This window comes from Corvus brachyrhynchos, unplaced genomic scaffold (assembly GCF_000691975.1).
Source record: "Corvus brachyrhynchos isolate BGI_N302 unplaced genomic scaffold, ASM69197v1 scaffold370, whole genome shotgun sequence".
Taxonomy (NCBI): Eukaryota; Metazoa; Chordata; class Aves; order Passeriformes; family Corvidae; genus Corvus; species Corvus brachyrhynchos.
The window spans coordinates 4,476,640-4,502,474 of NW_008235977.1; the positions used below are offsets into that span (position 1 = coordinate 4,476,640).

At 37.7% G+C, this 25,835-nt stretch overlaps 1 protein-coding gene across 1 annotated transcript in view; it reads left to right on the forward strand.

Moving 5' to 3' along the window:
• Positions 1 to 25,835, forward strand: part of COL5A2 (collagen type V alpha 2 chain) — a 172,133-nt gene that overhangs the window by 44,925 nt on the left and 101,373 nt on the right. The gene's annotated exons all lie outside the window — the stretch shown is intronic.

Sequence of the window (25,835 nt, forward strand, 5' to 3'; positions counted from 1 at the left end):
ATATGTGCTTCTGGCATAGCTGTATGTTGATAATCAATTTTTACAACAGAATGAAAATAAGAAATAGCTGATAGTAATTTAGTATTTCCTTGATGATAAAAGGGTTATTCAGTATGTATTTTTGTACCTTAGCCCCAGATTTATGTTAATTCTTGCTAGACTCCTGCAGAATGCAATTATTTATAAACTCTTGTTAGTATCAGAAAAATGGACAGTAGTTAGAAATCTGGGTGCATCAGATGCAAGTAGGTCTTTCACAGTGATGCGATTTCACCCTTGGATTATGCTGAGAGTTCTCAGTCAAGAGATGCCTGAAAGCTTAAGCAATTCCTTTTTTTTTTCCTACTGAGAAATAAGAAGTTGTTTCAGGCTTATGTCAGAATCCATCTGAGTGGGTATGGAAGCAAGCAAGTTCCAAAATCACTTTAAATTAAAAATCAGGCCAATGATAGTTTGCATTCCCTGCAAGCAAAAATTTCTCAGTATCCAAATATAGCTTTAAAATGCATGGCCCCAAGGAAGGATTAGTACCATTTTATGATAAATATGATTAAATAGAATAGTCTATTTGAAGTTCCTCTGGAATTTGCCACTCCTATATTTGTACACCTTTAGCTACTCCTGGAGGAAAGTGAGTGAAAGGAATTTTTCTGAGATTTGTATTTGCAGACTTCTAAGAGCCAAAGAGTCTTAAATTACTCTAAAATTTATTTGGACAGTGAGAATGTGAATCTATGCTCTTTTTCATATTTTATCATATTGCTGATAAATAAAATGTTGTGACATTTCAACAACAAATCCAGAGAAGCTGTCAGTCTTGTAATGCAGTACAAGATTTGGTGAACTATTGAGTGAATGGTTTCTATTTTGAATGTTCAGTAAAATGAGTGTGAAGCATACACGGATTGAATTTACATTCTGAAATGGAATATTGTGGTGAAGGGAAGGAAAAAACATACAAGGGCTATCCTCTAAGCAACATTCACAGAGTAAAAGTATGAAAAAAAAAGAATTCTAAAATGTATCAGTTTAATCTCCAGGTTTTGTGAGATGTAGCAGGCTGTGGATCAGGGTCTTGGCAGAAAATTAATGCATTTAAAACTTAATGTGAAAATATGGGAGGGCATGACACATGCAATGAATGTTCAGGGAGTTGTGTACTGTGGTGTTTTGGTAGATGATGGCACAATGTGGCTCAATGGATCTTCTCCTTCCCTCATTTGTTTGATTCCTCATATCCCCAGGACTTTTGTCTGAACAATTATTGTCGTGGAAATCACTGGGTGAGCAGCTCTGTAAATGATTGGTACCACGGTGATGGTCTTGGGTACAGAGGTGGAATTTTTTTGACTGCTAAAGCTGTTTGTAGCCATAGGCACACTCAAGGGATCAGGAGGTTGTAACTGTTTCCTTGTTAGATACTGCCCTCATACTTCATTCTGTTTGTATGGATTCTATACGTGTGTATAAATACGTGTGTGTAGAGTGTGTATATTCATGTAGAGTGAGTGAATTTTGTGAAAGGAAAATTCTTAATTTGGCAGCATATTAGCAAAATGATTGGGAAGTAAAGGAGAGTCTGTCAGGACAGTAAGGCCTCAGATTTTTTTTTTTTTTTTAAATTTAACCAGACATAATACTTGGGAGATATGTCATGTTGATAATACTAAAAAATAAAATTTATCTTTTATGAGAACAGACTCAGTTTACACAGGTATAGATCAAGCTGTTAATTTACTTACCCTAATTCAGAGAGACAACTTTAAAGCATGTTTCAGCCTCCAGGGCATCTTTTGATGGATAGTTGTGACAGTTTATGTACTAATAACACTTGTTCACTAGAAAATAACTTTGAAACCATAGATCACCTATGTAGTCATCCCACAATTTAACTTTCAATCATTGTTGGACTCTACATTTGAATCACAAGCCTACCAGTCAAAATATTTATGTTTCTTTACAAAACCTCTAGATCCTCTTGTCTCCCCAGAATTACTTTATTTAGGTACCTAAATAAGCTGACATCTATTTTAACACAATTAAGGTAAATAATATCGATAACTTAGAAAATCAAAGTAATCTTTGGCAGGGTTATGCGAAATGAAAAGTCAAGCTGGTGTGTACAAGGTGGGTGGCTTTTATAAAATAGAGCAAATTCATTTAATAGCATACCTTTAAAAATTCATGACCTCAAAAATTCATTCAGGTTGCTGGTGTCTCCTTTGCAATGTAGGTAAATAGGTTGCCTTTGACAGCTGCAGACACCATGATAGCATACAGGCCTCATGTTTACTGTGAAAAGATTGAATAAAATTTGCAATTCTTAGATACTTCTGCTACTTTTAAGACTATCATAAGTGCCTCTTTCCTTTTGACTGGCTACTGTGTTTATTTTTTACAGTGGAAAACCATGGCTGATGGTGAATCATCAGACAAGCAACTACCGGCCTTGTCTGGAATGATGTAACTGGTAGTCAGATGCATGTGAAAGGCAGTCATTATCTGAAACAATGCTAAAATTACAATATTCTAAACAAAGAAAAATAAAAAATCAGGTGCCACAGTATAAAGGTTGCATTTGAGAAGGATACTTAGGTTACTCATGATACTTTGAAAATTATCATAGAATGCTGGATCCTTTCCTGTTTGAAGCAGACAGGGTTGTTCATATGTAAGTTTTCTTCTGAGGAACTACAGACATGGTGTGTCATATTTGCCCTATAATTTTATCATCACATGCTATATGGCTGCATAGTTGACTTTTAAGTTGCAGCTTTAGATGTGTTCATGATGTGTTAAGTTTAGAGTGATCTATATTTAGCAAGTGCAGTGGTTTTCAGGATAGCATTGCTCAAATGTTTTTGGCATATATTACTCTGTCAAAAGGCAGGGCTTGAAACAGGTTTGTGCAGAATTCAGAATTTAGTGTTTGGTGAATGGAAGTTCTTTCTTAGCACCATAAAACGGCAGCAGGTCCATGAGCACTGAAGATTCACAGCCTATATATTTTTAAACAATGGAGAACACTTTAAATGGACTACATTTAAACATTTAACTGTCAGAGAGGTACTATTAATACCTTAATTAAGAGCCGTTCTTACTTTGCTCCTCAAATGCTTTTTAGACTCAAACTAGAAACACAGAGTGCTTCAATGCACTGTTAAATGACTTATGCTTTCTGTTGAGTCACATCCTGCCCCTTTTTTAAAGGAAATGAACATTGGAGACATTAGATTTTATGCCAGCAATTGTATGTTTAATATGAAACACTTGGCGCTAGCAGACCTCACTTTCTTGCTCATGCTGATTTTGCAGATCAGTAGCTGCACTTAGTTTAGTGGCACTAGTAAGATTTCATCTTGGAGAGCAAAGATGTGTTCACAAAGAGTAAAATGCAGTCTTCAAAATGCATTAGCAATGGCTTTGGGGAAAGCAAGAGTTTTTCATTTTCTACTCTACATGAGGATATCCATAATTTCTACACTAAGCTCCTTATGGTAGCTGGGAAAGGCAGTATAAATTCATTAATGCCTGGGTAGAGAGGGTTGCTCTCAAAAGAGAGCTTGAAACAAATAATTTTAGTGTCATGTTATTTTATTGGCATTGGTAATTAGGCACAACAGTTGTTGTAAAATTCTGTAGGTGTTTTAGAGACAGAAAAGAAATTAAAATACATATTTCCTGTGTCTCTGCAAATTTTTCTGCAGAGATTTGTTTTTTTAATGAGACAGAGCTAACAATTTTTCTATCATTAACCAGACCAAAATGTCACTTTGTGAGATGACTTTTAGTTAAACTCCTGAATGGTTTCATGACTGTCTTGAGATTTCAATAACTTTTTATCTTATTAATAGCCAATAGAACAATGAGCTAACATTGTAACACAAATGTCTTGCCCAAATGGAGAATTAAAAATGGGAAATGTTAATGCTGCAATGGTCTGTGAAGTGATTTGTTTATGGTTGTTCTGTGCTGATAGAAGTAATCATCCAAAGAAAACAGATGGGAGAGAGAGGTGCAGTTTTAGGGAATTTGATGACAGATGGATTGAAGGTGGAGAGATGCTCCCTTATTTTGGAACAATTGTTGTAAGCACCCAGAAAAGTCTGCTCCAGAAGCAGCATAGGAGAAACAGTCAGCAGAGTGTGTCCAGTTTGTGGACAGGCAGGAGGTGACCCTGCTTTGCTTCCTTCTTGCAGCAGGACAAGGCTCTCCAGCTCCTCCAGAGAAAGGGGTTGTGCCCAGAGGTTTGTTCCAAAATTTTCATTCTGGTCATAGTGCAGTATTTCCCTTCGGGTCCAGGTTTCAAACTCTTGAATGAATTTTATCATCGGTGTTGAGACTTTGGACACAATTTAGGTTTATATCAACTTGCTTTTTAAAGATGTGTATGAGATTGATCTCTTGCCCATGTTTGCTCAGCAAAGGTATTTTATTAATTAGGCTATGAAATATGACTGCCATACCTAGTTTAAAATTTTGGAGTTACTTTTTAAGTCAAGAGGCATGCAGAAAAGAACCTATTCCAATTTCTTCTTTTTTCGTAGAATCATAGAATGGTTTGGGTTGGTGGCAAACTTAAATGTCATCTTGTTCCAGCTCCTCTGCCATGAGCAGGGACACCTTCCACTAGACCAGGTTGCTCCAAACCCCATCCACCCTGCCCTTGAACACTTTCAGGGATGGGGCATCCACAGCTCCTCTGGATAACCTGTGCCAGGGCCTCACCACCCTCACAGTAAAGAATTTCTTCCTAATATCTAAGCTAAACCTGCCCTCTTTCAGTTTGAATCCATCTCCCCTTGTCCTATAACTACATGCCTTGATTTTTCTTATACTAGAGTGTAAACCATATTTACAAATCTTGGAAGTTTACATTTCTAAAACTGCAGATTTCAAAAAGTACCGTCTGCACTGTTTCTTGAAAACATATTAAAAAGATAAGACAAAATGAGTGAGCTGCTCCTTAAAGAAAAAAGGATATTCTAGAAAGTTTGGGTTTGCACATATTCAAAATAAGGTTTTTGTTTCCTCATCTTTTTCTTCTTCATTTCCTTCATGAACATAGTTGTGGAGAAGCTTAACCACTCTGGAATACCAGACTACTTTGGTAGGAACATAAATGATGACAGATGAAACTATTTTGGGGACTGAAAACTGCTAATCCATGTAATTGTAAAAACACATGAAACTCCATAATGGCTTTTTTGTACACTGAAATGAAGATGCTCACCGGCACTCGTCTTTAAGCCTAATCTTAAGAACTCAGGGCAATCAGACTTCCCAAGAAACTGTGGTACCTCAAAAATAGAGCACTTAAATCTGAATTGTGAAGTTAATTTTCTCATGTCTTTCTTAAGTAGGGTTGCAATTAGAAAAAATGTTTACAGAGGTGGAAAAAAAAAATCTTTATGACCCAAATGAACTTACTTGGCCTGTTTTTTCTGAAATGCAAACAAACAGCATCTTTACATGATTTACAGCTATTCAACAATGTTTGATTGTACTCCAGAGGAAGTCTTTTGATTGAATGGAAAACTCGGGCTTATAAAGTGGCTGTTCTGGTTACCATTCCCCAGTTGCTATGCAGAACTACTGTTTTGTTAAAAAAGGAATATTGAGATGTTTGTGAATTACTGTGAATTTCCATATGACTTGCCTCAGATTCCTCACTTGGCACAAGGTAGTTTCTAGCTGCCTTTTCTTTTTCCTCTCAGCTTCCAACCCTCATTTGATATTACTTCAGACTGGTTGAAATAGAGAATGTTTATTATTAGACTACAAGTGTATAGTGGAATTTTCAAAATCCCTTTTGATTTTTCTTTAATGGACTAAAAGGCACACTTGTAAAATCATTTGAAAATTAAATAAGGGGAAAACCAGTTTCATTTTCTCCATATTTGCTTTGCAGAACTTAGAGGAACAATAAGAATGTACGGTCTAATGCCTAAATAGGACTATTGCTTTGCAAATCTGGTTTTACACAGTTGCCTTTTTTTTGGTTTTTTGCAATGTATCTGAATGTCTAACATTCCTTTTCTTCACTTTGCAAAGCAGATGTATGACAGTGGTATCTTGGATACTGGGAGATGTTTAAGCAGTAGGAGAGAAGTGTCATTCAACTGGCATTAGGTTGGTTATTTATACTTAAGACCAGCAAAACCCACTAAAACCCCATACCCTTCCAAACAGCCTTTTCATGTAGGAAGCTCAGTGGTTAAATTCATCATTCTCATGTTTTCCTTGGATGCTTTTTGCATGTCTTTAAACACAGCTAATAGCTTTGGGTAACATCATAAGATGGTTTGCAGTCACCTCTGTGAGTTTTTCATCCTCAGACCCTCCCAGCTCCTTTGCAGTCTGTTTTCATTTGTTTACTTGCTGTTTGGTGGCAGCCCCACATACCTGCTGTTAGTTTCAAACCCTTGCAGCTGGATTATAAATGTTTGTTAACAACATTAGTAATGGCTAGTGCCCTCGATTTGGATGCAATTCAAATACATTTTATCATATATATTTCCTGACTCTGTCTGTAAGGATCAGGATGTCTTTGAACTATACTAGCACACAATGACCAACCATTTGTGCTGCTGCTGTATGAGATCTCTGGACTACTCGGCAGCCTGAGACTCCCTGGTAGGCCATCAGTGGTTCAGGAAACTTCATCAAGCACAGAAACATGTACAGAGATTGAATTTGCGTCATTGCTTTTTTGAAGAACGAAAGGGGTTTGTTTGTTTGTTTTGTAGAAAATGAGAAAACTCAAAATTTTACTTTTCTTGAGTAGAAGTAATTGAAATTTCTGTCTGACTAGAAGTTTACAACAGTGGGGAGGACATTTTCTCTTAGATTTATTGTTGCAGCCTGTGCTGAAACTGTATGGTCTTTTTAAAATAATATCTGCCTGAGCTTTAAATGTTAACTACTATGGCAAAACAGCTATCTCCAGGTTAAAAGAAGCACTTCAACACAACAGGGCAAGATTGATCAATTCAGATTGGGGCTTGGAAGCAAACGAATTCATGAAGAAGAACAAAAATTAACTGGAAAACTTTTGTCTGCTGAGTGTTAGCGTGAAAGGTGTGGCTCAGAAATTCAGAGTTAGCAGGGAACAAGGAGCCTCCAGAGCATTTTATTTCAGACAGAGATCAACACTTGATTCTCATTCTTATTGTGGAATTCTACTCCATATAAATTATTTTAAAATATTAAAAACTCACTCCTCAATAGATGGTCTTTTAAAATGTGCCATCATTTTTTCCTTAATACTGTGCAGACTAAGACATAAAGTTAGTGACTTGCAAAAGTGTAGTGAGCTCACAGGACAAGCCAAAATAATATCCTGGTGTACTGATAGTGAATAGGGCTCTGTTTTCCTTGTGCTGTGATTGGATAGAGATGCTTCCACTATAATTGTACCAGTAAGTGAACTAACAAAAATCTCGATTTTTATCTTAATTTCTTTAGCTCCTATTTATTGCAACATTTAATGACTTGGATCAAATGTTCATATCTAGTTCCTGAGAAAAAGTTGCAGGAATTACAAAAAATGTTTTTCAACATTTGAACTCCACCCTTCTCGGTGTTCCAGTGTGTTTTGTGAGATACTCCTATTTAATTAAGCTAGTATGTCCATTTGTAGGTCTGTGAGAACAGTCATAAAGTTGTATCATCTTCCCTCCTCTGTCTCCCAGCTTCATGAAGTAAATACTAATGTCAGCACTGCTGGAAGTTAAAGAATTTTTAAAACACTTCACAAGGAGCAAGAAAGATGAGTCAATCGTGATTCATTTAATTGTTTGGTCCTCCTTAGTCTTGTAGTATTTCACATCTCACTAACTGTATGGTCAAAATTCTGGCAACCCATCTAGTAGTAAGTGGAATAGGCAGTTTGTGCTTTCTCTGAAGTGAAAATCCAGCTGTGATCCCTGAGGATGTCAGCAGGCAGGTTTGCATTGGCCTCCAAGCTAGGTCTTAAATGACATTGTTTAAGGTCCACGACTGCTTGTCGACTGCATCACTTCTACTGTCTGCTCTGAAATGCCAATATTTGGTCATTTAGAGTCTCCTGTTAGATGGCACACAGCTGTTTCCTTTTGTTACGTGTGGCTGCACATGTGAAAAGACATCTCTTCTATAAGCATAAATTGGAAAAAATTCCATCAGAGAACCAGACTTGTCTAACCCGTATAACTTGGACAAAGTTTTCCTTGGAAGCATAAATTCTTGGCATAATCAGTCAGTGATGGGTACAAATCAAATTCATTTGAAGATCAAAACTGTAGAAAAGCCAGTTGGCTTCTAGGTTAAAAATAAGGTGGATTGAAGTGAGAGTCTATTTAACAACAATTAATAATAACGGGAACAAGATGATTTACTGAAAAATATTTGCAAAAATATAAATAATATAAAGGTAAATATAAGTACTATATATTAGAAATCAATTACATAAGTTGTCAAGAAAGAGAAATTACATCTGTTTCTACAGAATTATTTCATGTAGCAAACATACAGCAGAACACAAATTCAGTGAAATGTCAGTGTAGAAAACAGCATTGCACAATTGCTACATTTTGTATTTACATGATGGGCAGATAGATTTCTCTGCCTGGAAATGCCTTTCATAATTGTGGTCCCTGTTTGTGCCCCTCAGGTGACACAGCTAGCAAGGGTACAAACATAACAAGGAAGTGTCTGTAGGATGCTGCTGGAAGAGCAGCCCACATTACACCCTACTATATCATGGTGGTAGGGCTGGATTGTTCATCACTGGTTTTAAAGGGCAAGGGTATCATTAAATTGCATTTCTCCTTTCAGTCTAGGATACCACGAGGTAAAACTAAGGGCTGCCTGAAAGAGTTTTGTTTGCTATCAATTAGACTTGCAGTGACTGAAAATCATTAAAATAGCTGAATGTGGAAAGACTTCCAAAGTAAAAAGCCAGTTGCTTGTTTTATACAGTTTCTCAACCTATGTGTTCCCTGCTTACCCGGGAGCATCCACAGATGCTTGGCAATGCAGGAAATGATGCATAAATCATTACTGCAAGGTCTGTAAATTCACTACTGAAAGTTAAACGTTACTTGTGTTCAGAGAGAAGCAGTAAAACCTTTTAAATAGAGGTTGTGGAATTAAAATAAAATTTGAACAAGCAGATAAACATTCTAATATGATATATGTATTTCTACTTTGCTTTAATAATGGCAAATTTAAATTTTTGCATTTAAGGCTAATTTTATCTTTGGTTCTTTGGTCTTTTCTGGAAATGAGAAGTATCACCATTAATGTGAAAACCACATTTTATGTTTTATGGGAAGCTTTTACTCTCTGTATTTTTACAAAGTGATACTTCAGGTAAAGCTGTGACATTCTGTGTCTGAAGCTTGACTGCTCTCCTATTTTTCTGCCAGCAGCCCGCACGCTCCTGGCAGTGTAGCTGCTCTCTGATTCTTAACCCCATTTTTTCTGGATGGATCTGGTATGTAGGCTCTTGGAGCGGGAAAGGAGCAATAGCAGCACAGAGGTCTCAGTCTCTGCACCCGCTACCGACATCCCTGTAAGGCAGCTATGGTTCCCCATTCCTGTGGGAGTTGCCAGCAGGGATGTAGCACATTCCTGTCAGGCTGGGGAGAGGTTTCCCCATCAGGTATTCCCAGGGGTTTGGAGAAATGCATTGAGGCCCAAGAAGTTTATTCAAGGAGTTTCATTTAATTCAAGTGCCCTTATTATCTCTCAGTTAGCTGCTCCCATTGTTATGTAAAGAGCGTTTCATTTCTCTATGGCAGAGCTGCCAGGACACAGGCACAGTCTTGGGTAAGAGCTAAAACTTTGGCTCAGAGAAGGAATTAAGAATTTCCTTTCTGCTTCAGCCCTCTTGTGTAGGACACCCACAAACTGCAGCCTCCAGAACTGGCACATCACAGCACTGTTCCCCTGCACACTGATGCACTCAGAGATCAACAGTTTGGTCATTCCTTCCAGCTCTGGGAGTATGAATATTACATGGACACATGGATGTTTTTAGGCACACAAATGAATTTCATCATTTTCTTGTCTCTCTTCCTTGTAGTTATTTTGTACCTTTCTGCTTATTCTTTTACTTATATTTGTCTCAGATGTCTGTCTTAGTGCCTATGGCCTTCATCTGATTACTGAATAACAGGGTTTGGATGCTGAATCTTTTGGCTCCAGGTTTTCTTCCATCCCTACCTCAAATAAAAGTGAATTGCTTCTACAAAAGTAAATGCAATAGAAGCCCTGAACAATATTGAGGACAGGAGTACTTTTGTATAAAGAGTGGTATGTGGACAAGATTTTTTTTCCTATTTCAAGACATATAATCAGTAGTGCTGGTTATCCCAAAATACTGTTTTTACATGTTGAGCTTGCCCATTCAGGAATGATAGTATACCTAATGTAGTGAATGGTCTTGGCTCTGATTTTTCCTACTGCTGGCCTGTTCTTTTAAGCTGGTCTTTGCCTGGTTGGCTATTTTTTAGTGTAATGATCTGTATTCACTTCTGGACCACCAACTTCATTTATCAGGCAAATTCCATATTTCAAGTTTTCCACATAGGCAAACTGATGAAACTCTCATCTCATCTGTAGACATTGGCAAGCTTCAGTCAAGGCATTGCCGATATTGCATCTAGATCTGCATCTTTGTGATCTGTCACGACATCCCATAATGTGGATTTTCCACTGGTTTCCAACATTCCATCTGCAACTTTTTATATGCAGTTGTTACCGCTGTCTTTCCCTTTGCTAATTTGTTAATTTAAGATTTTTCAACTTTATGTTATGCTAGGAGCTATCACCACATTTTAACTAAATAAATTTTAAAAATGTTAGGATTTTTATGGACACTGACTCCATCCAAGTCAAACTTTATTGTGGATATTGATATGTGGATATCAGTGTTAACAGCTGTGGGCAGAAAAACAAAAATCCATGCCCGTTTTCCTTGCTGATCTACTGATTTGTGTGTGTGTGTGTGTGTTGGGAGAAGATGAAATACTTTTATCCTAGACCCAAGGCACAGGTACGGAAACCTGTGAGAAAACTGAGACTAAAGGATGAAAGCAATTAGGGAATAAACACCATTGCATAGAAAAAGTACCATTGCACAGTGTTATAAAGCAAGTTATGGAAGTGGCCCAAGTATGCAAATATTTTCTAATCTACTTTTGAGTAGGGAAAAATGTACTATGCCCCAAATACAGAATTGTTTTTCCCATCCAAACGTGCTCGGCACTCCTGAACTTGAAGAGAAATAGGACCTCTTTTAAAATCTATTTTTAAAGGATTGCAACCTAGCAAAAGGAGTGTCCACATAAAACACATTGTGTTTTCTCTCAACTTAGGCAGTTGTACATAATCTTGTATTAAAGCAATGTAATCTTTATGCCCAGTCACTTTGGTTTAATGCTTGAAGTACCCATGGGAATCTCTCAGTTCAGCAACAGCCTCTGTGTCATAGCCTTTGAGGTGACATGATGCATCTCAGAATGACATGTTCATCTCGATGCAGTTGAAGAATTTTTAAGTAAGAGATCATTTTCCTCTGCAAAAGTACAAGGCAACAGGTTTGTAATTACTTCAGTTGCTTTCAAACAATATTATTTTTCTATTATCTTTTGCATGTCCTCCTAAGATGAAAAACTTTAAAGTCTCATTTTTAGCCATTATTAACACTTTGCATTTTAAACCATGTTGCTTCACTGTGGAACCATCTCTTCACTGGATGTTAATAAAAAGCAATTGCAAAAATGGAAAGCAGGCTGTAGTTTTCTCTCTCCTGTTTGCTTATTCTCAGGTTTTCGTTCTGTTTCTCACTTTTTCTTTTCATGTAATATATATCTACCAGGTTGATTAAAAACAAAGTTTTCTTTTCTAGGCAAATGGTAGACCATGTGTTACTTTTGAGAAGTATTTTGGGCATCCTTTCACAAGACTTGATTTATTATTTCTGCAAATTACAAAGGTTACCATTATTTCCTCAGAGCTTTCTTGGATTCAGGAATACCTTAGTCATTGAGCTCGAAACCCTTTACATTTCACCTTTTAATAATTTTCCAGTTGCAGTGGTTGTCTGTGTTGTTTTTTCTAAACCCAACATATGTAAAAAAATTTCTCTAATTAAGTGAAAACAGATTGAAATGTGACTCATCCTGCTTGTCAGGGATTGTTTTGCAGATGTAATTTTACTTTCTATAGCCAAAACCTGGGAATAGTTATAACTAGTCTAACATGATACTATGTTTCTGTTCAACTAAATTAAATTTCAATACTTTTTAAAAAAGTTTCAGTAAGAATTATATTCTTTCAGCCCTCCTATTATTAAGTAAATTTGAGCACTCCACAAATCAGTCCTGCACTCCTGCATGTCTCACTAGAACTTAAAAATCCAGGAGGGAATTTTTGAATAAAATAGCAGCTTTTATGTTCCAGTAAGAGGAATTCTTGGTGGATGACTGCACAGCTGTAGTAACCTCATTGTTCAGGGGAAAGTGAGGTATTCCTTAGCATAATTCTGAGTTTCCAATCTCCCTCTGTATTTTCTGCGGGACTTTGTTAAGAGACCAAAAAAACCCATTTTTAACATTGCATTGCTACAGAAATACACAGGAAGTTAATTTTTGATACATTGTAAATTCTTTGGTTCCGCAATGCTTTAGCTCACAATCTCTTTGCTTGCTGGGAAAAACGACTTTTAACTTACTTTTAACTTATGTGGGAGAAGGAGGGAGGAGCAAGTAGATTAACATCTGAGAGAGAATTACAAAGCTGGGAAATAAAAATAGCTTTTGGGACGGCACTGTGAAGTGAGTCAGACTTTTGGTTAGGGACTCACATGAAGTAGGACTATGTAAAGCAGAGAGCCAGCTGCTGAGGGATGGCCTGACAGGAGAATCGTTGGCTATCTGATGGAAAGTGGAAACCTCAGGCATGTCTGTTGCTTGAAGAAGATGGGATTTTAAAGGGGGATGATTTATTTCATGTTTCTCAGCTCTCTTAATCTGGCCAGAATTGTGTTTCTTGGACTTTGCAGACCTTTGAATGTCCTGAGCTGGGCACTTGCATGAAGCTTGCACAGGAGAACTATCTTTGAAACAGTTTTTGGTTCTCTGCTTGGCTCTGCCCTAACCCTGACCTGCTATTAAAGCCCCAGCAGCTTTCATAGCAATTTAAAAGGATGTATTTGAAAACCCTAGTGAGAGGTAGAAATGGGCCCTGAGGAAACAGGACTCTGCCAAACAAGGGATCAATTGTGTCCAATCTGCAGTGCTGCTGTGTGAGCCCTTCCGGAATTTCATCACTGGGTGCAGACACAAGCAGCTCTCCTCATGCCCGGGTCTCTTTCTGCGTAGGGGAAAGCTCAGAGAGTAAGAGGCTGTCCCTTGGATGTGACCTCCTTTGAATTGGCAGTGCTGGGCTGCCAGGCTGAGTCCCTCACTGTGCCCTGGCAGGGCAGGGACCATGGGAGGAGCTGTGCCCTTGTGAGCCACAGCTGTCGGCAGCTCCATATCCAGTACCCAGAGCTAAGCCTCAAGCTAACACAAATCCAAAGCCAAAAAAGTTGATTTGTCTGTTGAAACATACTATGGTTTTTTCAATTTTAAATTGTAGTCTGGCCTACAGTCATTCAAGAAGAGCTGCAGCTGTAGGAGAGTGTTTTGCCCTCAACAAATGTATAAAATGTCAATTAAGTTTAATGGGACTTACTCAGGTGCATTGATGACCTTGGGATTTCAAAGTATTTCATTTTTTGTTTGAACACTAGTGACTGAATTTTCCTGCCTGGCACACAGCTGGCTTTCTTACAAAAATATTTATCTCCAGTTAACCATTTAAACCCTTCTCCATTTCCACAATGGGAACAGAGGATTGCACAGATGAAGAACTGTGCTTATTTTACCTGATTTCCACAAACAAGTTCTGTAATTACTCAATGCGTCTGAGTATACACATAATTAAAAAAACTGAATGTGACATTACACCCTTGGGGGGGGTCATTTCACAGTTCTGCATTCATCAATTCAAACGTGAAAAAGTAATATTTACATGAATTGTTTGCTAGCTCTTTACTTTAGAAGTACATTTGCTTTTAAAGGGATATTGTGTCACTCTTAAAGGATATGGAAAAAGTATTCGCTGGGAACATTTTGCTAGATTGTTAAATGACAAACTACTGAAATGCTTTAGACACAAATTTTCTTTCAGAGATGGAGGAAATAGGTGAATTTGTAGAATTCCAGGACCAACGGAGATAACTTGGAGAAGGACTAAGTTCCATAAGCCTGGTGTAGATCATGCATGTTTGCTAAAGAAGTGGATCAAACTTTAGTTATGTCAGTCCTCAATAATATGGATAGATTCACTTTCAAATAAAAATAGGACAAAACATTTAGAGCACACTTATCAGGATAAGTATTGGGCATCTCTATGTTTAGAGAGGAGTATTGTTGACAAGCCAAGCTGTAGGATTAAAGCCTTCCAGTAGGCCCTGTGTAAATGTGAATGAACAAAAGACAGAACTACTTTTGGTATATCCTTCTTATTGACAGTGGAGAATTATTTCCATGAATGCTGGTAAATATCAGAGACTTAAGTTTCAATACCCCTTACAATAATTGTTTCTGCAGTTTCTTTGAGTCATTTCTCACCATCATTAGAAACACAGCATTTGGCTTTGGGTTTTCTGACATTGGCTGACCTCTGTGCTCAGGGCACTTAGAGCTGACTTGAATCTGACTGTGTAAATGTGACACTAAATACAGCTTGAAAATAAGCAACTCCAAACAGTCTTTAGATGCATTGAAGGATTTACTGAAGCATCCACTGTTGTAGAAACTAATGGTCTTTTGGGTACAACACATATCTAGAGTTTTAAAACCTTACAATAGCACTGAAGGAGGATGCTGTTGAAAAGGATCTAGCTTCATGAAAATAAAGGAATCGTTCTATGATTATTTAGCTGTTCTTTTCTTTCCTGTATAACTTTGGGTAGTGTCTTTTTTTTTGGAGTTTGAATACTTTAGTTCCTGCAAAAAGTGCATGATTTGACCATGTTCCTGTTTATACAGACTCATTCTCTGCCAAAGAAAATATTTGTCTGTGTGCCACTCTAACTAAGTACTTCCTCTAGTCTATGTGTGTGTTAAGTTCAGCTTGGCCTTCTGATGGTTTGTTGGAGCCTATATATAAGATAGTGGGCTTTTAAAATTCCTTGTTATAGGTCTAGCAACAAACATTCAAATAGCCACTGCAAGATTGTCAAAATGATGTTGTATTGTGATCTCATGTCCTCAGTGTGGGGTCATGGAGAATGTAAAAGGTTCCATCTGCCTTGTTGGTTTTTTCACAGAATCTGTATTTTGTTATTTTGTTGGTGACAGGAAGGTTGTTTTCCTTTGCCATGGTAGAAGCCCTGTTCCAGGACATGCTTTAGCAGGTCAGTGGGCTGTTTCTTCTAGTACTGATGCTGAAGCTGTAGTGCAATGAGCTCTTCATGGCCTGTAGGTCCCCCTCTTCTCCCTGCTCTTCCCCCCAAATGAAAATGGCTTTATTCTACAATTTGAGTGATTTTTCAGGGGCCTAAAAAGTCTCCTTCATGGGTATAAGTAGTATTCTCAAACATCTGTGGCACTGAGAAGAGGTTAGGAGTAACTTTTTCCACCTCCTTTCTCTTCTCTTCTCTTCTCTTCTCTTCTCTTCTCTTCTCTTCTCTTCTCTTCTCTTCTCTTCTCTTCTCTTCTCTTCTCTTCTCTTCTCTTCTCTTCTCTTCTCTTCTCTTCTCTTCTCTTCTCTTCTCTTCTCTTCTCTTCTCTTCTCTTCTCTTCTCTTCTCTTCTCTTCTCTTCCCTTCTCTTCCCTTCTCTTCCCTTCTCTTCCCTTCCCTTCCCTTCCCTTCCCTTCTCTCTTCTCTTCTCTTCTCTTCTCTTCTCTTCTCTTCTCTTCTCTTCTCTTCTCTTCTCTTCTCTTCTCTTCTCTTCTCTTCTCTTCTCTTCTCTTCTCTTCTCTTCTCTTCTCTTCTCTTCTCTTCTCTTCTCTTCTCTTCTCTTCTCTTCTCTTCTCTTCTCTTCTCTTCTCTTCTCTTCTCTTCTCTTCTCTTCTCTTCTCTTCTCTTCTCTTCTCTTCTCATTAGAAACCTCACAAGATTATTCAAAAGGGCTGGTGTACAAGCCAGAATCTAAGATTTCAAAAAGACTGAAAAAAAAAGAAAAAGAGAAGATGTATTAAATAAACTGAGTCCTGGAGAATGTCTAAGCCCTAGGGATATTTGACCAAATGCTGGTGACCTTTTAAGAGTTTGCTATATCCTTGCGTTAACATCTGCATGGAGCCCTGTGACTTCAGTGGGGCTTGCGACACTTGTGACAATTCCTAAGGGAGTCTTACAAGGTAGGGCTGGGATCAATGTCAAGTTCCTGATGGGACTTTGCCTCTGACATGTGTTTCCTTTCTCTTCAGAGGGACATTGTCACAGGCTTCCTGAATGCAAATAAATTAGGTCAAGATTTTATATTAAAAGTTTTCCTGTATTCTCAGAAGAGTAGGGCTAGAACTTCAGGACAGTCTCTTATTCTTAGGTGTAATTATAAAAACAGTTCCACGAAGCAGATAAAAAAAATCTGAAAATTCCTCCAGCTTCATTAAAGTTGTATATGACTTGAAATTTTCTATTGCAACCTTTATAAGTAATAATAAAAAATATTATATGAAATAGTAATAGTAGGTAGCTAAAACTTGCATTCTAGTTGCAAAAAATAAGGTGTTTTTTCATACTAAGCAAAAGCATCTATTTCATGCTGCTTGAAATTATCCTTCATGCAATTTAAACTTTGCACTTCATAGGAGAATTTAGTGCATTGTTGAATGTTGGAAGTATACAGAAGAAATTGAACCAGCATTTTCATCTATGTTTTCTACCTAGTGTATGAGATGCTTAAATATAAGGATAAAAATAGCTAATTACAATCAAAAATTTCATTCCTGTTCTCCTAAAATCTGTGGAACATCAAGTACTTGCTATTCAGTCCTCTTTTCTTCATAAAGATGTGATCGGGAGTGTATTTAAGAGACAGTAATGATCACATTAAATAAACAATGCCAAACAATCCTTCTGAAGGTACCCTGAAAGATTGGTAGGAATATTATGATCAAAATGATAACACAGTATGAGATATCACTAATCAACCAGCCTGATTACAAGAAATACAAGTTGCAATTAACTCATACCTATACTTGTTTTTTTGGATGTGTTTGTGCTTGGATTGTAAAAAAAGCTTAATCCAATAAAGTTTGAATATATGTGACAATTAGAAATATAAAGTAGTGGATGTGGAATGAAGTAGACAGAGAATATTAAAAATCTGTCTTCCTACTGCACATGTGCAGAGCATCCTGTAGTGCCCAGGGCTGCATCTCTGAGCAGTGGGAGGCTCAGTGGGTGCAGTCTGCACTGCATGGGCATTTTCCACATGACTGTGGGTTTGGTTAGGGGATCCACATGGAAAACACGTTAGCTGATGGAAATAAGCATGGTGAAAGAGATCTCTGGGGTTTGCTCACATTTTGTGTGGGGCTTTTTCATACATGGCTCACTTTGTGTGGGCTTTGCTCTGTGCAGCAGTGTTTAGACTTGATTTGCCTGCTGAGGTAATGTGGTTGTAAATTAATGTCCCAGCAGATTTGAGGGAGAGTATATGTGACATGGTCTGATACTTCTGAAGTACCTGAATATAAATCATCTATGCAAACCCTTGCTTTCTAACAAGAAGTCTAAATCTTCCCCAGATAGCAAACAGTCATTAACGGAGGGGAAAAAGAGCAGTCCAGTTACCCACTGTGGCTATTACTTATCTCTGGGTACATTTTAAACCACCCCATCACTGGATCCAGGGTTACAAGGTGAGGTTGTGTTCCTGTGCTGCAGTGCCACCAGGTTTAAGTATGTCAGCTGCTGTCGGAAGTGACATAACAAGAGATATAAGAAGACCACTTACAAGTTTTTGCCTACCATGGGCATTTAGGGTAGGGGGATTTTTGAGAAGGAAGTAAGTTATGCTATTGTGGAAACGTACAATCATCTCTAAGCTTTAATAACTATTCTGTAAAATGACTGAGACTCATCTAAGCTATCAATCTTTAAAAAGGGTAAGAGGATGATTTCCTGAACTACATCATGAAAGCAATCAGTTGAAGCAAAATAAAGCATATCAGTGAGTATGGAGGGTAGATATTCTCTTCAACAATCTGCTTCAGCCCATTAAACAGATGAAAATCCACTTGCTGATGAGTCATAACTTTGAAAATAAACCTACCTCATAAAGAATTCTGAAATAAAAACTTCAAGCAGTTTTCTAAAAGGGCTTAGTTTGCACATTTTTTCACAGCAAAAGTTAAATGTAAACTTGATTAAACTATGTTTTCAATTAGCACTTAATGTTTAAAGGCAGTCCAAAATGTGCTCCACACATGCATTCATAGAATCTTAGTGCAATAAGGCTCATAAAAGCTATAAAATATTGGAAAGAAGACAGCATGGAAGGGAAATGGAAAAGTAAAACAGGCAGAATAAACCTTTTTTGCATTCTCTGTTTGAACCTAGACACAACATCACTGACATTTATTTAATGTTCTGGGCTTATAATTCTAGTAGTGACACCAACACCCCCAGTGCTAGAATTATAACTCTGTTACAGAAATTTTTCTATGTTTCAGCTTTGTGTGAATGTGACGCTGAAATTCAAGTCTTATATCCCTGACTTACACAAGTGCTGATTTCTTTTTTCCTCCTTTTTCTCTATTACTTCCTTCCACTGTTGTTGCTATTCCCCTTTTATTAATTATCCATAATTTTATCCATGTCGGCCCAGCTTTTCCCTGGCTGCTTAAAAGAAAGAAATAGGGAATGTCTATGTCAACATGGAAAATACTAAGAATATGACAAGTTTTCCTTTTTCATGATTTTTAAAATTGTTTTTAAATTGGGTTTTATGAATGCCCTGATTTTCTATTTATCAGATCTTATCACCTGATAGAGGTGGATCCTATTTTCTAGAAGAGGACTCACTTTTAAGAGAGAATATAGCTACTATATAAATCACATTTTCGTGCTAGAAGAAAAATAGTGCTGGAAAGAATCTAAAAGGATTATCTCAACTCTTCCAATTCTTTAAAGCAGATTAAAGATTATGTATTAACAGAGTGATGAAAAGATGGGTAGAAAGGCGTGGAAGCTTCCCTCACAAGAGAATACATTAATTCAGTAGCTGAACTATTGCTGCTAACTTCAACAGGGGCAATCCTTCACCTGTGTCTACTGCTTTGATTTGGTGTCAAAAATGCCTGCCCCAAAATCATTAAATCTATTTCTTCTTACTCATTAAAGATATTAAATAATGTATTTTAAAAAGATTACTTTATAAAAAGATGAGCAATTCCAGTAAGATGCTGAGCAAGCTAAGTTCCTTTTGTCAATGGAGCTGAGGCCTTTCCTGATTTTAAATGGTAAGTAAGTAGAATTAAAGGCACTTCAACTATCCCGGACAAAACCAGTATGTTTAAAAATGGGGATTTTCTGGAAAGTGTAAATTTAATATAGGGCATTATAGCAGAGAATATGCTGAGTTGGAAGGGACCCATCAATGTCCTTGAGTCCAGCTCATGGCCCTGCACAGCACACTCCAAGAATCCCACCACGTGCCTGAGAACGTTGTCCAAACATGTCTATATATACTGAACATTCACTAAACATCTGCTAAGGTTTTTTTTACATGGAAAACAATATCCTGTGTAAATGGATCCCTTCAGTCCTACTTTATAGTGTGTGTAAAGTCACAGGCACTTTGTTTCATATGGATGTAATAATAAATATGGGGTTTTAGGGGGAAAATATATTCCTTATTTTAGTGGTCCTTTCCCTCCAAGGGAAGACACTTCTTGGACCTGTCTCCACTTTTGGCTTGCACAGTATCCCATCTGCTCAAGACACTCCCTTCTGCAGGCCACCCAGGGTGGTTCCCCCCATAGCTCCCTGCAGGCAGCAGGCTCAGGCCCAGAGCAACTGCTGACAAAGTCTCATTTTGAGCTAACATTTGGTTACCTTGGGGTTTATCTCACTTGAAAACTCAGTCTGTAGAGCCTGATCAGTAACTAGCTTTCCTTGGAGCATTATGTATATCTTTTTCTCTAGATTAATTTTAATGTATGTATTCTGTGAATAGCTTGGTGATTCTAAAGTCCATCCTGGAGCTGCTTTAGCCATTCTCCAGTCACATCTGTAGGCCAGCTCTGTTAATTGGCATGTAGTGTGTACAGGCTTTTCAGCATTTTTATTTTGCTAGGAAATCAGATGTAACTTGGGAGCAATGTGGTATGTAAGACTGCATTCTGAACTTCTTCCTCATGTAATGATTGGTAAGAATTTTGCTACAAACTTAAATGTTTTATTCCCCAGGTTTCAAGTAGATGACTCCATCAGCTTTGGATATTCCACAAATTCAACTCTAAGGCTGAAGATCAATGCTTTAAAAATAACAGTGTAATGATAGGGAAAACAATTGGCTGGGGTATTTACCATGCTTTGGTCAAATATTACAGAGTCTGATTGCAGCCAATGGGATGTTAGTCCATGAGACCAACAATGGAAACCACAGTCTCTTTTCTTACCCAAAGTGAAACAATTATACAGACAGGAGAGCTGAACACAGGTCCAGGCAGCATGCTGTGATAATATGACTATTTTGCTTCTGGTAGTTGGGGACACACACTTTTAGGCCCTTACCTTGCACATAAATACTGGTGACTATAGGGTTCCATCTGCATGGGACTTTAGATAAGAGCATGGGCAATAAGAGTTTAATTGAGCTCCACATCATCTTCCTGTCCTTTCAGTGGGGTCATTGATGCTTCTTACATTTTTGAGAATAATTTCTGTAATATTTCTGAATATGTGAAACCTGCAGCAATTACATCCATTTAAATAAACAGCAACAGATACAAAACGTCAACAACAATGGATAAAATCAACAGATTTGAATCATGTCCTAAGTTAACACAATTTAAGCTCTAAAATACAGATACAGTGTTTTGTTTCTTAAAGACAAGGTATGTTATACTAGGACATGATGACAAGTTACCTAAGGGCTCATTTTGTGCTTGGGGCTGCACTGAGCATATTAAAGCACAGTTTAGTGGTCTGAAATCTGTGTTAAGACGAAATAGTTCTACAGAGTCTTGGACATGAATTTTAAAATAAAGGAATGACAATGAAAAAATATTATTTTAAAATTGTGGATAAAGTTTAGTGGTGGTGATTAAGTAGTCCTGAGCCTCAACACATCTTGTAAAAAGCCTACTCCTACAAGAGAATAGAGTTAAAAATATACTTTCAGCCAGATTCTTTGTTTACAGTCCCATTGGTTCAAGTGATTCCCTGGGTGAGAAAAGTTATTGGAGATATGAATATGCTTGTTGGATAGGACTTTAACTCCTTTTGCAGGGACTTTAACTCAATGTAAAAGAACAAAGTAAGCTATCTTAGGGTCCCTAAGGTAAATTAATTAAATATTAGGCAAAAAAGCCAGTGAAGGCCATCAGCTGGGACCTATTTGAATTACGGATTAGCATTTGCCCTTCCCACTTAAGTGGGTAGCTTGCTGTGATCCTTTAATGTTCTCACTTAATCAGTTTAAGTTTTTATGCAGACAAAAGCCAGCTTGACAATGAATTTGTAATAAGGAATAAAATAATGATGCTGTTTTTCCTGTTCTAGGTAAAGAATAATTTTCAGAAGACTTCATGCAAGACTTTCCATAATTATTTGCCTAATTAATTCCTTGACTTTTTTTTCTTAGACTAATGTTGAGTTTAATTTAATTGAGACATTCTAAAGGAAAGGCTGCCAGTGCCAATAACTTACTGAATACTGGGTTTGGAGTTCTTCATAGCAAAAGCCCATTTATGGTGACTGGCATAATCCAAGACTCCACATTAGCAGTTTTAAAGTGAAGTATCATCCTATGTCCCTAAATTAAAAATAAACTGAAACAACATTACAAAGATTGAATGCAACCAAGAAAGATATCTTTCCTCTATTAGGACTTAAATTCATTTATTAAACCTTCCTACACAAAGGCTGATGGGAATATTCTCCTGCAATTGGGCACCAATATTACTGATACAGCATCGTTTAAATCTCTAGCTGATCCTTGCTTTTTTGGTGGATTTCTCTGCAGGAAGATTATGATTTTGAGGCTGTGCAGTTTGGAATATAGTCCACTTAAAAATATGATTGAAAAGTAGTATAATATTCCTCTGTTTTCATTCTTGCCCTTTTCTATAGCTTCCTATTACATTTTCTCATTTTAAATAGCAGGATTTTCTCTCCTTTTACTATGTGAAAAACCTGTGTAAAATGGGAAAACTGATTCCTTATGCAGGAATGGTCTTAAAAGTGCAAAGTGAACACACTTCAAAGGAAGAACTATTTTCCTCTCATATATTATTTCAGTCATGTTCATTTTAATGGTTAATTCCAAGAAAGGGCAAGCATTTTATGTGGACTATATTTTTGTTAGTTAAATATACGGTGTAGCAATTTGCTGCCTTTTTTTTTTAAGCTAAGTGTGTGATCGAAGAAGTTATACAAGGTGGAAATTTCAAACCGCGCTTACCGTGGATTTAACTGCCTACATAAAACTTGATGGCAACTCTCACATTGACTTGAGCTCCCTTTGGTGAAACGACACTGCTTTGCAAAATCTTGCTTGTCTTTGAACAGATACCTTTTGAATTCAGCTAGAGCTTATTTCCAGTTTCCATGAATGCACTGATTTCATATTGATCTAAAACACTGGCCCAGGTTCTCAATCATAGCAGATAGCGTGCTCATTTAGATGAAGATGTCTTTTGTCAGCTTGGTACAGATTAATTTAGAACAGGAGCACTGTCACACTGTACGTAACAGCGTGAAAGGTGTGAGAGGCCCTTAAACTCTAGTGGAGAGACCCTCATGGAGATTGGATTTTAATTGCTCATACGTATGCATGCTCTGATGCATCTGAAGCTGCTAAATTGGGTTTTTCTGGCCTGACTTTGATATTTTGAAAGGTTTAAGTGTGTGAATTATATTTTAATATATTTCTGAGTCCTCACAATTAGCTAATAGTATTCCCTAGCCTCATCTATCACTCACAGTGCTCTTTGACTTTTGAGTAATTTTGAATTTTACATGCAACTTTTAGGTCAGATATCTGACTAGTACTGACTTACTGGCTAAAAGTAGGTAATATCAGCAAACAGGATATTAGGGAGCATTTAGTTTTGGGGTTTTTTTTCCAGAGTATTGTATCTTGACATTTCTAGGAGTGTCCTAGCTTTGGGGACAGCTTTCATTTCACAGAGACTTTTTAGAGCTTATCATTAAGGAGGACACACTGCTTTTGTGTGAAGATTTTGCTTACTGTGTTGTTGTTTCCCTTCATGTTGTATAAAGATTCTTCAAACATGAAGGTTGCTCTAATGTGAAGCATGAAATACCTCTCCTGTGAAGACAGGCTGGGGGAGTTGGACTTGTTCAACCTGGAGAAGACTCTGGGGAGACCTTATAATATCCTGCCAGTACCTAAAGGGGGGTCTGTAAGAAAGATGGGGACACATATTTTGGCAGGGTCTGTTGCGATTGGACAAGGGATAATGGCTTTTAAGTAAAAAAATGAAGATTCAGACTAGACATAAAGAAGAATTTTAGGATGAGAATGATGAAATGCTGGAAGAGGGGTCTCAGAGAGGTGGTGGATGCCGCACCCCTGGAAACATTCGAGATCAGGCTGGACAGCCTGATCTAGTTGAAGATGTCCCTCCTTGTTGCAGGGTGCTTGGACTAGATGACCTATAAAGGTCCTTTCCAAACTAAACAATTCTGTGATTCCATTAGGGAGTGATTTTTTAATCATGTCATATCACTTTTTCATCTCCTGTGAGTCAATAATCAGCCACAAATTGGTAACTGAGACCATCCTGAATTCCAAGTGTCTCCTGCTGGTGGAAAGAGCCCAGGTTTGTGTTCTGCATTTCCACATTTATTGCTCTACTGAGATGGACTAGACAAAGAGGATTCAGTCCTACCACTTTGCAATGTCTCTGTCTACTAAATTTGGTGTGGTTACATACTGTAAGCTGGATGTATAGCAATTATTAGCTTGAAGGTGGATTGGAAAAGAATCTGCTCCAGGAGCTGGGGCCCAGGATTCTCCTCCCAAGGAATTTTCTTGTGTAAGTTTTCCTTGGCACAGAAGGAAAATGAGCTCCAAAAAAGGCTTTACTAGTGAATCCATGACCTTGGGCTAATTTGCAAAATTCCACATTCCTCTGTCCTTACAGAATCCTAAAATCTATGGAAAAAAGTGAAAAACCATTGGAGAGAAGTTGCTACATAAATGTACAATATTATTCTATGCAATGTTGGCTGCTCCCCTCTTGGGAGGAGGAGGGGAGAAGTGACACTGAGCATACTTGGAATTATTTATCTGCCCACTCTTAATTGCTTAGTCTGACTCTGTTCACAGTGGTGCTACCTGAAGATTTTCTCTCACTCATATCCAATGGGATGCTATCAAATAGGTCAGACCTGGAAGTGAATTTGTTTAAATGAAAAATGGTAGACTTAATGACTCCATATGGTGCTTGTAATAAAACTGAAAACATCTTTAATGCAGAACCACGATAAAAGGAAGTATTTATGAGGAGGCATAAGGGGATGGATTCAATTTGCATCCTTTTCTGTTTTATTGTTCATCTGTTTTAGTTATATGTCATAATTTGTTGGTGAGACCAAACCAGAATTAGATATGAAGGGCAACTTCTAGATATCACTGTAGGAATCTCTCCTAGGAGTGAAATGGCAGAAGGTATCTTTGAATACCTCAGGAAAAAAAAAAAGTATCAACACTGCTTGGTGCAAGAGAGTAGGGGACTTTGAAGTTGGTCTCTTTCAGTGTATGTTTTCATTAATCTCTGGTTTTACTGTTAGAGTAGGTTTGATGTAGCATCGAAGTGCTGTGTCATTTTCTGGGTTACCTTTCTTCTTCTGGGCATGCTGGTCCTTTGAAGAGACAGAAGAAAACTTCACAGGCTTTAGGATTCTGCATCACTGAGAGGTGCTAAATCATGCTGTAATTAGCCAGGGAGTTTCCAATCTGTATGAATCCAGGTGAAGATATTTACTTCAAATGGGATTGTTCTCAAGCCAAAATGGCTGAACACAGAAAACCTCCCAGCAGATGAATCTACCTTGTCCTGCAGCAGGTATAGATGACCCCATTCTTAGCTAATGAGGGGATTAGTGACTGAGCTTCCTTTCAGCAGACCATAAACACTGTGGGAAGAAAGAAATTTAACATTCTACTCCCAGTTGCAAGTGATCCACAAAAGAGATTTGCTTAGTGCTCACACTAGAATGCTAATTAAGGCACATTGTTAAGGGCTAAATACTAGGCTGGGGCTTAGGTAGGTTTCTCAGGGAACAGAGGCAGAGAACCTTGAAGAAAAGCAGGTAATTGGATAGTTTGAATCGTCATTCTGGTGTTAAAAGTGTAGAGCATCTTCCGGTGATTTCCAACAGTCTTCCCAACTGGTAGGACAGTAAATATAGAGCACGTAGGCATTTGAGGAATGATTATTCAGCAACAGAATTCATTTGAGAATGATTATTTCCCTTTGGGTGAAGGGTGCTTACTTAAAAGTTCCTGAAGCAAACTGCCTTATTTTAGCTCTGTGAGCCTCTCTTAAGGAACTGGAGTCCCGCTTGATAACGCAGCAAGGCCGGGT